The 15,068-nt window shown below is 46.2% G+C and overlaps 1 protein-coding gene across 4 annotated transcripts in view; it reads right to left on the bottom strand.

Annotated features, from left to right (window-relative positions):
- LOC139538061 (angiomotin-like) overlaps positions 1 to 14,585 on the bottom strand; it is a 54,755-nt gene extending 40,170 nt beyond the window's left edge. For 2 of the 4 annotated variants that reach the window (XM_071340011.1, XM_071340010.1), the window contains exon 1: positions 14,209 to 14,584. The gene's annotated coding sequence lies outside the window, so the exon portion shown is untranslated. Of the gene's footprint in view, positions 1 to 7,453; positions 7,490 to 14,208 lie in introns of all 4 variants that reach the window. The other 2 variants (XM_071340008.1, XM_071340007.1) reach the window with 2 other exon arrangements.
- Positions 14,586 to 15,068: the final 483 nt, after the last annotated feature.

The following is a 15,068-nucleotide window of genomic DNA, read 5'->3' as shown; positions in this document are numbered from 1 at the left end:
AACTGGGATATTTTCAGCTTCCAGGAACTGTGTATAGATCCTTGCGGCATGGGGCCGTGCATTATCATACTGAAACATGAGGTGATAGTGGCGGATGAATGGCACGACAATGAGCCTCAGGATCTCATCTCTGTGCATTGAAATTGTCATCGATAAAATGCAATTGTGTTCATGTGCTTATGCTTGTCCATACCATAACCCCACCGCCACTAGGAGGTAAACCGTTGCCATCAGCAAACAGCCATACACATGGTCTGTGGTGGTGAGGCCGGTTGGATGTAATACCAAATTCTCTAAAATGACGTTGGTAGAGAAATTAACATTTAATTCTCTGGTAACCGCTCTGGTGGACATTCCTGCAGTCAGCATGCCAAATGCACGCTCCCTCAAAACTTGAGACATCTGTGGCATTGTGTTGTGTGACAAAACTGCACATTTTAGAGTGGCCTTTTATTGTCCCCAGCACAAGGTGGACCTGTGTAATGATTATGCTGTTTAATCAGCTTCTTGATTTGCCACACCTTTCAGATGGATGGATTATCTTGGCAAAGGAGAAATACTAACAGCGGTGTAAACTAATTTGTACACAAAATTTGAGCGTATGGAACATTTCTGGGATCTTTAATTTCAGCTCATGAAACATGGGACCAACACTTTACATGTTGCGTTTGTATTTTTGTTCAGTGTACTTTTGTTCAGTGTATCCCTCGTTTACTCAGTTTTCCATTATTTTGGCAGTTACCTTTCTCTCATCTGAGTGAGTGAGGCCTTGCCAGATCTGTGTAGAGAGACTGTTTCAAACTCTGCTCCCAGCTTCAGCCAGCAATTAACCAGGAGCTTTGAGATGCGATGATATACAGTAGTAGCTAGCTATATCTATTATGAGCTGCTCTTTCATATTTTTAATGGAGCCAGAGGTTGCACTGTCTTATGTAAATATTTGCCTTCCATGTGCAAGTTTCCCAGCGCCCCCGCACACGGCCTGTTTATTCTTCTGAAACACCAGAGCGGGGTTAACAGCAGAAGGGGGGGGGGGGGGACTTCCACAGGAAAGCAAGGAAGATCAAGACATTAAGAGTGGGATAGATGGGTAGAGACAGACAGACAGACAGACAGACAGACAGACAGACAGACAGACAGACAGACAGACAGACAGACAGACAGACAGACAGACAGACAGGAGAAGGTTGACGTTCAGACCTTTTTCCCCTCAGGAGACATACTGCAGGATATACACACTGGGTCCTGAGAGCACCACACACACACGCATACATTTTTCCTTATACACACACAGGGGTCCTGGGAGCACATAATACACTCCACCCCGGACACACATTCCCCACCACGGACACACACACACACACACACACACACATTTTCCCTGGAGGGTGATACTACAGGTTACTTACGGGGTCCTGAGAACCCATCACCCACCACTAAATACACCACACACACACTATGTTTTCCCCAGGGGAACCATGAATAAGGGCAGTAGGTTAGATTAAGATTAGGTTCAAATACTATTTGAACTCTTTCAAATACTTCTAGCGTTTGATTTAGCCTGCCTGGACTGCCATGCAAGCAGAGTCTTCCACTGGTTTCACTGCAACAAAAGCTCAATCAAGCAGCCAATGTATTTGAAAATCATTTCAAAAGTTTTTAAACCCAGCTCTGCCCAGAGTTGCGGGCTGGGAGACCAGGATGGTACGCAAACACTTAACCCGTCACTCCCCTGAGTCTCATAAGAGTCCCAGTCACTTTTTCTCAGAGGGAACTCCCACACGGCTCCATATACACATGTACAGTTGAAGTCGGAAGTTTACAAACACTTAGGTTGAAGTCATTAAAACTTGTTTTTCAACCACTCCACAAATTTCTTGTTAACAAACGATAGTTTTGGCAAGTCGGTTAGGACATCTACTTTGTGCATGACACAAGTCATTTTCCAACAATTGTTTACAGACAGATTATTTCACTTACAATTCACTGTATCACAATTCCAGTGGGTCAGAAGTTTACATACACTAAGATGACTGTGCCTTTAAACAGCTTGGGAAATTCCAGAAAATGATGTCATATCTTTAGAAGCTTCTGATAGGCTAATTGACATAATTTGAGACAATTGGAGGTGTACATGTAGATATATTTCAAGGTCTATCTTCAAACGCAGTGCCTCTTTGCTTGACATCATGGGAAAATCTAAAGAAATTAGCCAAGACCTCAGAGAAAAAATTGTTGACCTCCACAAGTCTGGTTCATTCCTGGGAGCAATTTCCAAACGCCTGAAGGTACCACGTTCATCTGTACAAACAATAGTATGCAAGTATAAACACCATGGGACCACAGTAAAACGAGTCCTATATCGACATAACCTGAAAGGCCACTCAGCAAGGAAGAAGCCACTGCTCCAAAACCGCCATAAAAAAGACAGACTACGGTTTGCAACTGCACATGGGGACAAAGGTCGTACTTTTTGGAGAAATGTCCTCTGGTCTGATGAAACAAATATAGAACTGTTTGGCCATAATGACCATCGTTATGTTTGGAAGGAAAAGGGGGAGGCTTGCAAGCCAAAGAACACCATCCCAACCGTGAAGCACGGAGGTGGCAGCATCATGTTGTGGGGGTGCTTTGCTGCAGGAGAGACTAGTGCACTTCACAAAATAGATGGCTTCATGAGGAAGGACAATTATGTGGATATATTGAAGCAACATCTCAAGACATCAGTCAGGAAGTTAAAGCTTGGTTGCAAATGGGTCTTCCAAATGGACAATGACCCCAAGCATACTTCAAAAGTTGTGGCAAAATGGCTTAAGGACAACAAAGTCAAGGTATTGGAGTGGCCATCACAAAGCCCTGACCTCAATCCTATAGAAAATTTGTGGGCAGAACTGAAAAAGCGTGTGCGAGCAAGGAGGCCTACAAACCTGACTCAGTTAACTTATTAACTTAACTTCCCACTAACTTATTGTGGGAAGCTACCTGAAACGTTTGACCCAAGTTCAACAATTTAAAGGCAATGCTACCAAATGCTAATTGAGTGTATGTAAACTTCTGACCCACTGGGAATGTGATGAAATAAATAAAAGCTGAAATAAACCATTCTCTCTACTATTATTCTGACATTTCACATTCTTAAAATAAAGTGGTGATCCTAACTGACCTAAGACAGGGAATTCTTACTAAGATTAAATGTCAGGAATTGTGAAAAACTGAGTTTAAATGTATTTGGCTAACACGGAACCCAAACCGGCTGCGCACGTGCGCCATCGTGCATACATTTATTTTGTCCCCCCACACCAAACGCGATCACGACACGCAGGTTAAAATATCAAAACAAACTCTGAACCAATTACATTAATTTGGGGACAGGTCGAAAAGCATTAAACATGTATGGCAATTTAGCTAGCTAGCTTGCACTTGCTAGCTAATTTGTCCCATTTAGCTAGGTTGCTGTTGCTAGCTAATTTGTCCTGGGATATAAACATTGAGTTGTTGTTTTACCTGAAATGCACAAGGTCCTCTACTCCGACAATTAATCCACACATAAAACGGTCAACCGAATCGTTTCTAGTCATCTCTCTTCCTTCCAGGCTTTTTCTTCTATTGCGATTAGCAACTTTCATAAATTAGGTGCATTACCGCCACTGACCTCGTTCGTCTTCAGTCACCCACGTGGGTATAACCAATGAGGAGATGGCACGTGGGTACCTGCTTCTACAAACCAATGAGGAGATGGGAGAGGCAGGACTTGCAGCGCGATCTGCGTTAGAAATAGAACCGATTTCTATTTTAGCCCTTGGCAACGCAGACACTTGTTGGCACGTGCGAGCAGTGTGGGTGCAATAATTGAATAACATGGATTTCTACATTTATTTTGCGACGCGAGCGGTGTGGTCAGCCTATAAGGTGTATGTAAACTCCCGACTTCAACTGTAACTGTAGACGGCAGATAACAGTGTCTAAGTTCCCCTCTGGTTCAGGTCCAACCAGTTGACTCTACCTTCGTAGAGAAATGGGCCTGAAGGTGTTGACTGTCATTGTTCTGTATCTGTTTTCTGTCAACTGTACACTAACAAACACAGCATAGTAGCATACTTAGCCCGAGGCAACAACAGTCACATACTGAAGAACAGAGAGGGTAGGAGAGGAGAGGTGAGAAAAGGAGCTGGTGAACAACATTCCAGGGAATGTGTGGGTTTTAATCCCAATATGGCAACCAACTCCTGACGCACGCACGCACGCACACACACACACACACACACAGGAGGAGAGAGACCAGGCAACTGACCCCAAACAACCCTTTAGCTAAAGTGTTCTGGCCCTCTTCACACACATGCACACAAAACACACACACGGTCATCTTTCTCGGGCAGTGCTTACATAACAGCGGAACATTAGTGGAAAGTGTCCAGTGGTTTAATGAACTCCAGAGAGCTCTTCCACGTTCAGCTTTTCTGTCAACTTATTGTAGGACAAGATAACACTGACAATATTGTTATGGGAAAGAGAAGAGGGAAGGGAGAGGAACAGGGAGGGAGGGAGAGGGGAGAGGGAGAAGAGCGGGCTAGAATAGAGGAGAGAAATATGTAGGGAAGGTCACAAGAAAGGCATGAGAGGAGTGAAAAAGAGGAAGGGGAAGAGAAGGGGGGAATGTGGTGCAGAGCAAGAGCGCGAGAAGAAGGGAGAGAGAGAAAGAGGGGAAGACCGAGAGCAAGAGAAAGAGATAGATCGGGGGAAAACTGAGAAACACATGGCAGGAACCAAGCAGGAAATGCAACATTCCAATCTAGAAAAGCCACCCATCTCCCTCCCTCCCTCTGTGGCGGGATAGAGCATGAAGCCCACTTTCCCTTGGTGTCCATTACTCTGGGGTCTGGACTGGGAGATTCTCCCACAGCAGCACAACTGGGGAAGACAGAACCAGGTCAAGAAATTCTGACACACACACACATACAACCTGTACGATATTTCTCGCTCTCTCCCTTTACCTCTTTGCATATCCCCTTCGATTTTCTCCACATCCCTCACTCCATGGCTGGCCGTTGCCATGTTTAATATGAGGAGCTGGATCATGTTCCATTAAACATAGGAAGGGCTGGTTGAAAAGGCAGCAAAAATAAAGAGAACGAGGTAGAAGTGGGTGGAAAGAGAAAAGGAGAGAGAGCAGAGTCTCCACAGGGTCACATTACTTCGCTCCAGTGAGGATACTCTTGGAATAATAAGGCGGCCATTGTTTGGATAGAGATGGGCGTCCGACCAGCTCTCTGTCACAATACCTCAATCTGTCAATCAGAGCCCTTCACTTTGCATTTCAAAAACAGCAGCCCTGTGCCAGAGTATTCCCCTAATTCAGTTTGACCTACATATCAGAGGCATATCAGTTTACTGTTTCTCTGAAAGTCCTTTGTTGGGGAGAGAAGGAATTCAATAACTCTTCATTTTAATGACTCAAATCTCCAGTTCTGGTTGGTCAGGGAGAGTTTGGGGAGCTAACAGAGGGAAAGTGATTGTATCTGACTGTTTGAAGACTTTTGGCCCTCTCCTTAAATGAGAAAAAGTCATCATAAACGGACCAAACCCGGCAGCAGCCATTTTGACAAAGCTGACATGCTTCCTCTCTCTGGAGCCCTTTCATTCCTTCTATTGCTCTCTTTTCCAAACTCAATCACAATCTCTGTAATGTGGTTTCATTCTCTCCGCAACACACACAAATGTTCCTGATACAGGCCCAACTTTCGGAAACACAGCAAACCCCCTCATCCGCGCATATACAACTTCCTAAACCCCTTACCACATGTGCGCCACACACACACACACACAGTCTTAATGGGAAGCATGTGCTGCAGAGATGAGAACCCTCTGCATCTCTGTCACTCTGGCTGTGGATTGATTTGGCCTTCCTCTACTGAGTTATGGCAGGGACAATCCCCCCTCACATCTCTTCCTTCACCCCCTTTCCCCCTCACTTCACCCCTGTCTCCGTCACCTTGCCCCCATCTCCCTCTCACCCCTCCCCTTTATTTACCCCCTCGCCTCAACCCTTTCCCTGGCATGTTTCTGGAGCAGCAGTGTAAAGAATATCAACCCCCCCATCTCTCTGGTCCTATAATGGCAGATTTACAATACAACGATCAATCACAAGACTGACAGCAGAGGGAATGACTCAGACTCAATGCTCTGTCCTACTCTGTCCCAGTAGACAATGAAACTACCACTGACATACATCACACATTATATGACTATAATCGCTGGAAAACGTGCTTTTGATTAGAACTTCATCTGGATTCAGGAGTGAGTGAGATCATCCCATGACAGCAATGGGAATGTGATCGGGTCCTTGACAGGAAATGTTCATGTGTCCAAAACAAACTCCATCTGGAAGTGGAGCAGGACCAGGGTATCAGAGCAGGGAAGTGCTGGGACGGTTTCGTCCCACAACACTGATACTGTACTGAGAGTGACACGTCCGCCTGGGGACCTAGTGAATGAATGGTCTGTGGTGTATGTGTGTGTATTTGTGTAAATGAGTGAGTGTGCAAGTGTGTATGTGTCTATTTGTGTGTGTGTGTCTGGCCATGCCTTTTGCATTATCCCCCTCACCCCTACCTCCCATGAGTTCCAGGAGTCCGTCTCCCACACTGTGACACATTCCAGAGTGGTAGTGGCGGTCTGTTCCCTCCCTGGTGTTAGCAGGTACATTGCCCTGGCCCCAGTCACATGCATTGGGTTACCCAGCCTCCCACACTCCCAGCACCAAGGTATGCAATGGCTCTTTTAATAGGCCCACAGTTCATGTCCCTCCTAAACGATTACAGTATCACACTACCCATCGGGGAGTAGGAATGAAGAGCACTTCTTCTCATTCCTGCTGGGGGCTGGTGGGTCATCCAGTTGATTTCAACAGGTTGTGTGTGTGTATATGTGTGTGTGTGTGTGTGTGTGTGTGTGTGTATATGTGTGTGTGAGTGTGTGTCTTTCTGTGTGTGTGTGTGGGTGTGAGAGAGAGGGAGCACTGTGGCTCAGAGGGTGTTAGTAATTCACTGAAGTTGCATTTTCATTAATTAATGAGTGTAGTGATATTATTAAGAAGATTGTGGATAATCTGCATCCATTGTGTACATCATGTGAGCTCAGAGGAAAACAAGAACCATTTGGGTTATTCCTAGGCTGAGTAAGCAGACGGGACTTTGGGCCTCCTCCACGGAAGCGCGCGGGGGGGGGGGGGGGGGGAGTATGAGGGACTCAGATTGATAGGAAGTGACTAAGGAGTATGGAGATAGAAGGGGGGGCTGAGGGGGCAAGCAATTACATAGAGAGACAGCACTACAGAGAGAACGAGAGAGAGAGGAGGCGGAAAGAGTTAGACAGAGAGAAAGGGAGTGAGTGGAACAGTCAGACATTCCAGTGCTGTGAGTCAATGGTGCTAGGCACTGCTTTGGCAGACACTTACCAGCACCTATACGACTCAACAAAGGCCCCAGGCTCCCTATTGGTCCGGGCAGGGCCACCATACAGAGAAAGGAAGGGGACAGGACACGGGAGGGATAATCAACACTGGTTCAGATCCAAACACACACTGAGACCAGACAAGAGACCAGAGCAGGTCATTGTTCTTTGTCATTTGAGCATTTCTTGGAATCCTGTCAAACGGCAAGAAACAAATCCCTGTACTGGCCCTCTGGTTAAAGAGAATAACCATGGCATTCCCTCTGGAATGTATCTTAACAAACAAACACTTTTAACGGATATGGACTCTGGTTGGCTGGCATCTTTGATGTAATATGACTATATTTCAATGGGTTAGGTATGAATTGGGTAGGTGTAGGCCTAGTATCATTGAATTTGATATAAGATAAAAATGAATGAAATAAATCCACTTCCGTCAACATCCCGTAAGGATGAGATCATTCCATAAGAAAATAAGGGTACATTTGTTAGACTGTAACTAGTGTGTAATCAAGAGTGCACTAAACAGAACAATCCACAACTTCCCTTTAATGGGGAAACAACAACTACAGCTCATATTTAGCTTAGAATGACAATTAATGTTCTTAACCCTGGGCAACATGGGCTTGGGAGGCTCACAGGGATATTGGTATCCACAGTACTCCACATATCAGTTTTTTAACTCAAAACGATTACATAAATGCACTGTAATTTAAGCTTTAAAACTGCACAGACTTGGTTCATCCAGTCATGCACTGCAGATGTCATAGTAAAACTCATTGTAGACTATATGTATCGCACTAGAGTTGTGTTCTGATTATGAGGGGGTCCCTGATGAATCTTTTATCACAAAAACGGTCCCTGGCCCAAAATGTTTACAAACGTACAGTTATTGTCACGCCCTGACCATAGAGAGCTTTTATTCTCTATGTTGGTTAGGTCGGGGTGTGATTTAAGGGTGGGTTATCTAGGTGAATTATATTTCTATGTTGGCCTAGTATGGTTCCCAATCAGAGGCAGCTGTTTATCGTTGTCTCTGATTGGGGATCATATTTAGGTAGCCATTTGCCCATTGTGCTTTGTGGGATCTTGTCTATGTTAAGTTGCCTGTGAGCATTATTTATAGCTTCAGGTTTCGTTTGTTCGTTTTTGTTGTTTTGTCCTTTGAAGTTTTCTATTCCATAATAAAGGATGGAAACATACCACGCTGCATCTTGGTCTACTCCTTATGACGAACGTGACCATTTATGAATATATCTACTGTTCCCTGGAGGAGGGAACGAGGTATAACATACTATGGGGGAGTCAGCGACAAATCATACCAATCACCTGAAGAAATGAAATCACGCCCAATGGATGCCAAGACCACTCTCGGAAGCCCTGCCTTCTTGGCTATAATACCGGGGCTCGCATTAATTTCCTCAATTCAGTACAGCTCTTCAGCGAGCCCAAACCCCCTGCTCCAAAAAGGGGTTACAGAAAGATACCTTTTTCCCTAATACTTACTCGAGAAGCCTGAACTGTCAGAGCCCCATATAGGGAACCAGAACCTGCTGCAACTTGGCTATGCGCACTGACACACTGCCACTGCAGCCCAAGACCATAGACCCCACTGTTCCAAGAACAATACTTACCTTGCAAGCTTTGAATGTCAGAAGTCTTAAAAGGAACCGCAAGTCCAAAACAACAGCACACGTGCTACATAGAATCGACCAGAGTCGATGAACCACGGCATCCTGAGGCTAAAAACCACAGGAAACCTGCAGTAACCAGGAAACTGTGTACTTGTGCGCTGCCATGGCAGCCCAAGGCTCAAACCCACAGGAAATTGTGGTTACCCGGATAAATGCGCAACCTGCGCACTGCCTAACACCCACTCCAGGACCCAGCCAAAATAACACTATGAGCCAAACTGGTAGCAGTAACATCCAAGCGATAATACCTCACAAATGTATGTGGGGAACCCCAAATCGCAGCAGTACAGATAACACAAATCGTCATGCCCCTGAACAGTGCCCAAGAAGCCACCACACCCTTAGTGGAGTGAGTATGCACACCGCTAGGCAACCCTTGTCCGTTGCAGTCATATGCCAGACACTGCTTAAAAAAGCACCCTACCCCGAGCTGGATTAGCTAACAAACAAAAAGCTGTACACAAACGCGGATATCCATGGACCAATCCATATACGTGCATAATGTGCACAGCAGAGGCTCAAATCGAGGCTCACAAAGAGCGTCCAGGATCAACGTCAGGTCCCAGATCGGTGCCATAGGCTTAGACACTGGTCTGAGCCAATGCACGTCATTCAGAAACCGCATCACCAGAGGATGAGACCCCAGGGTAGAGCTGTCAATCTCTACATGACACGGCGAGATGGCTGCCATATAAACCTTCAATGTGGAAAAAGAAAGGCCCTGCTCAAAACGCTCTTGCAAGAACATCAAAATGTCCACCAAAGAGCTCTGAAAAGGAGAAACTCCTTGAACCTGACACCAACCCTCAAATGCGCACCCCTTATATGTATACAACCCGCCGACTATGGTCGTAATCATGTTCGAAGGTAAACTCCTGACCGTCAAATGCAACCTTTCAGGGGCCAAACTCACAGATCCCATATCTGCAGTTGTGGGTGAAAAACTCTCCTGTGTGCCTGGGAAAATAGATCCCAACGACACGGAACCCTCCACGGGTCCCCGCCCAACAGGTGGATGATTTCTGGGAACCAGGGTTCAGATCAACAGATCCTTCTGACAAACCCTCTCCACGGTGGCCTGAATCAGGTCCACTGAAGGAAACACATAGAGCAGGATGTCACTGATACACCAAAGAATCCATTCCCAACGGAGAGCCCAGATCCTTCATTGAGAAGAAGAGACGACAATTCACATTTCATGCGATGTGCAAAGAGCTACATCAGCCCTGCCGAACCGGTCCCATATTTGGGCAACCACCGAGGGGTGCAGTCTCCACTCAGTAGAGATAGGACCCCTCTAGAAAGTAGATCCGCACCCACGTTGAGAGATCTGGGAAGATACATCAACCTGGCGACGGGAAATGCATACGAGCAGATCATGGGACAGGTTTAGGAGAGAGAGAGACCCCGGCCCCCCTGCCTGTTGATGTACACTACCGCTGTCCTGTTGTCGGACCTTACCAACACATGCTGGTCCTCCAACATCAGCGCTGTTGACCTAATCCCTCTTTCCAAATAACCCACACATAGCACTCCCAATCCCAGTAAGGTTATGTCTGTCATGATCACCCTGCGGGACACTACCCGGCCCATGTGAATACCCAGCAACAGCAGTCTCGGGTCCCTCCAAGGAGTCAACGCCCTTAGGCATGACGCGGATACCTCGAGCAACCAATGGCAGTGGTGAGATGCGTCCAGACGCGTAGCAATCACCAAGCGCTGAAACAAGCACACCAAGCGCTGAAACAAGCACAAGTCCCAAAGGCACCACAGCTATCATAGAGGCCATCAGACCCAATAACCGCAGGTACAAGAGAAAAGCCACAGAGTGCCCCAGCTGAAACCGTGCTAGACAGAGCCAGAATGCGACTGTTTGGGAAAAACACATGATTCGGAACCGAGTCCAGAACGAGACCCAGAAACTGAATGCGCTAAGCCGGAGTCAAACAACTTTTCTTGTGATTCACTATGAACACCAGAGTGGCAGTGTGGAGCTCAACCTGTTCCCTCGACTCTGCTACAACCAGCCAATCGTCCAGATAGGCCAATACTCTGATCCCCTGGCACCTGTGCCAAAGCCGCCTCCATCACCATAGAAAAGGTGCAGGGCAATAGGGAAAACCTCAAAGGCAGAACCAAAAAGGTGTAGGCCACACCCTCGAAATGAAACTGCTGTGGAGAGGATGTATAGCCACATGAAAATATGCATACTTCAGATCTATAGATGCGAACCAATCGCTGGGACTGCTCTGTACTCCTGAAACAGGGACAACCCGAATAGCCTGCTTTTGAAGGAGAGAGGCAATGTCCTTTCTCAAGGCAGGCGCTAGGACCTCGGGGACCCTTGACATAATGCTGCCACAAAATGGAGGAGGACGCACAGCGAACTGCAGACCGTACACCTTTCGTCACCATCCTCATCCCCCATGGCAAATTGTGCACGTCCGCCACTGACAGAGCACGCTGCCAGGCACTTCGGCAACCAGTAACTTTCCCACATTAACCGAACCACTTGGGAGCACTGTTGCCACAGTAAATACGTGGGGAGGAGGGCCCAGAGAACACGTCACCTCCCCTGGCCTCCAGCTAGGGTCGAGATGACTGCTTCTTCCCCCGCGCTGCGGACGAATCTGCTTTCTACTCCGCTCTCCTTCGAACCAGCACGGCGTCTGTGCCAAGACGTCCAGAAGCACCAACATGGTCAAAAACAGAACTCGATGCCGGGAGCAACCCGTCTTTGGCCTGGACCCTTTCCTTCACACCTTGGGAACTGCCGAGCCACCCCCATGAAGGATTTTCCTGGGAAAAGGACCCGAAGAGCTGCATCCTGTTTTGGTTTCTCCTCGAAACGGGCCTGTAAGGACTCCATAGCCGAGCCAAACAACATTGTTGGAGAAACTGGCTCATCAAAATACAACTGCCTGTCCCTCTCAGGAATCCAGGACAATGTCAGTCAGAGGTGGCGCTGAGCCACCAGCTTCACCCCCATACTTTTCTCCCTAGCCATGATAATACAGCAGGATCAGACACAGCACAAAATCTGCCGGAGCACATATTTTGTCGAGAAGCTCTGAAACTGGCTTCCCCATCTCCATGGTGTTATTCCGCTCCTGCAGCATATTGATATGATACATCAGCAACATCCACCCCTCGGTGATCTGCCACTCTACGACACAGCTCCATCAACGGTACATTAACCACCAATGGTTCACTCTCCCCTGCCGAATCCAAAGCCGGGGTTTTAGGCTGCCCCGGACTGATGTCATCCGATTCACACTCTGAAAACCCTCCAGAGCCAACCAGGGATAGTATACCCCACACTCTGAACATTGCCAGAGAAACCGGGATAACACCCGTATCAACTAACCACCACTGCTGCCCTCTCCCGACACCCCCATTGCAGAGGTAGCTTCACGGGAAGAGCCTTTGCCAGCAGCCCCACTCTTTCTCAATACCAGCACAACGCCCAATGGAAGTTTAACCAAGCTGGAGACAATGGTCACACAAACAGGTCCGAGCCAAAGCCTCCTGAGCGTGTTTCCAACCCAGGTAAAGAGAACAGCACTCATGATTATCATAATTTTTTTCATTGTGAAACCACATGCCCCGTGGCACGGTCGGAGGTTCAAACTCAGCTGGTTATCCTTTTTGAACTTACTCTTACCTGGCCATCTTACTCAAGCAAGGAAGCACTGGCTACACAAGCAGAGCAGGAAGAAGTTAGCTTTTAGCAAACACAAAAATGTATAAAGACCCAAAACTTGCAACATCTAGGGGGACGACTACTCTCTCCCCACTAGCAGACACCTAAGTCGGAGCCGAATCTCTTAGTCTTTGTCTACTTGAAACTTTGTAAATTGCGTGACACGTTCTTCGTTCAGGCGAGTGAAGAGCAAAGAATATAGGAAATGAATGCGAACCCTGGTGTTATAGCCAGGAAGGCAGTGCTTCCAATGGCCCAGCTCGGCATCCATTGGCCCATTAGTTTTCAGGTGAATATGACTGGTCGTTGACTCCCCCATAGTATGTTCTACCAAGTGACCAGCTGAAAGGAAACCCCTGATGTAAAGCATACTTATAGTCTATAACGATACAAGTTATTTAACACGTTTAGTCTACATGTCCTTTCTTTGACTATACTAACCTTTCTCCTAGCTGGGACATTATGTGTGCCAGCCCAGCTATCCCCCTGACTACTACTAGCCTACAACATTCATGAGGAGCAGAGGGACATCTGTCCATATTAAGTGAACCTACAGGGGATAACGTAATTTAACAGGAGTCTCCACACAGGCAAACAGAGCTACTCTATGGTATTATCACACAACAAAGGCTAGAGGTTGAACGTGAGTGAAGATACATGTAGACTGATAATACACTCACACTGATAAGGCTCATTCATCTGTTGTTATGAGGAAGTAGGAAAGTTTTTTGAGGACCTCCACAAGCAAAATTAAATGGTCCCATGTCTATGTCTTAACTACAGTATAATATATGCAGAATTAAATGCATACAATGTATTTATAGAAGGCAATGCTCAGAACTGAGCACAGGACACAAAAATGCAGTAGTCAATTACAGGATTTATGGCTGGCTCATATGGAATGAATAAAGGGGGTGGGGTATTGTATTGGTAACTACTGAATAAACGTGGGGCAGGGCAACATATAACATTGTATGCTGTAACATAGTGTCAATGTACTGCTACAGTACATCAAATTTGTCGAGAGAGCGAGAAAGAGTAAACATGGTCAATCCTTCCAGTGCCAGTACAATCCCAATAAAAAGGTAACAACACACACACATCTGCAGACTGTCAAAGTCAAGGTGTCAGGGTAGGCTGACACAGGTGTGTCCAAACATGAGCATCATCTGATCACTGTTATTTCCACGGAAATGTCTACAAATGTATCTTGGACTACTGTTTTACTCTCTACACAAACATACCTCTGGTAGCGTGACCAACAAATGGCCTATCCAATCATACACTTTTACAAGTCATGGCAAACAATATAAGCAAATGTTTACAGTAGCCTAGACTATTCCGTTATGTAGTCGTGTCTACCTTTCAATGAAACTTCAGAGAAACTACTACACCACTGCTCCGTTGTTGACGTCCCTGCTCGGGTATTTCCAAAGATTCGATGAAGAGCGGATATTGAGCAAAATTTCTCAAACTATTCTAAAAATGATGATACGACTAATCCATGTTACTTCACGGGTTTCCTTCGAATATCATGCTACGTTTGCTCTTATCCAGATAATAACGCGTATGCGTCCCTTCCCATTTCAACTGCTTAAAACGTTGAGGAATATTTTTTTCCACTTGACTGCGCTACGAAGGGAATGCATAAAATAATGGCCCCCTTCTACAAACCGCGGCAGCAGTGTATGCATCTGAGACCGGGCAAGTGCAACCCCCAACCCCCTCGTTGGAAAGAAGTCCAAAGTTTTCAGGAGGGAAATCCCTCCTTCTCCAGTCTGCTATAGGAAGTAAGACAAATTTGCCGGCTTTTCTGTTGGCTTTTGGAATCGTCGCTCAGGCAATAACAAAAAAATGACAATAGCCTTTTTTGTAAGTTAAGATATCAACTCTGCGGGCCTGCCCCAAAGCCACTCCACGACTGAACGGGTAGATGGTTGTTCCAGTCCCTATTTTTACGCATTGTGTAGTTAGTTACCTACCCAATCAGTGTCTCTCCTATTTCACTTTATACGACCTTTTCGATGTGAAAATGGTTGCAAGAGTAAAATATATGTCCGTAAATGTACTGTATCTATATGAGAAGTTTCCATCTTTACAAACGCACATAGACCTGTTGTATTGTTCACCGGCTTTTATTAAGTCATCCTGTGTAGTTTTGCAGATGTGCCTTTATACCACAGGATGGAGACCGCTTTGGAAGTTGAAAGAGAAGGGCAATA

The sequence above is a fragment of the Salvelinus alpinus genome, chromosome 13 (assembly GCF_045679555.1).
Source record: "Salvelinus alpinus chromosome 13, SLU_Salpinus.1, whole genome shotgun sequence".
Lineage (NCBI taxonomy): Eukaryota > Metazoa > Chordata > Actinopteri > Salmoniformes > Salmonidae > Salvelinus > Salvelinus alpinus.
Note: the sequence above shows the minus strand (reverse complement) of the source record. Positions and strands in the feature narration are given on the sequence as shown.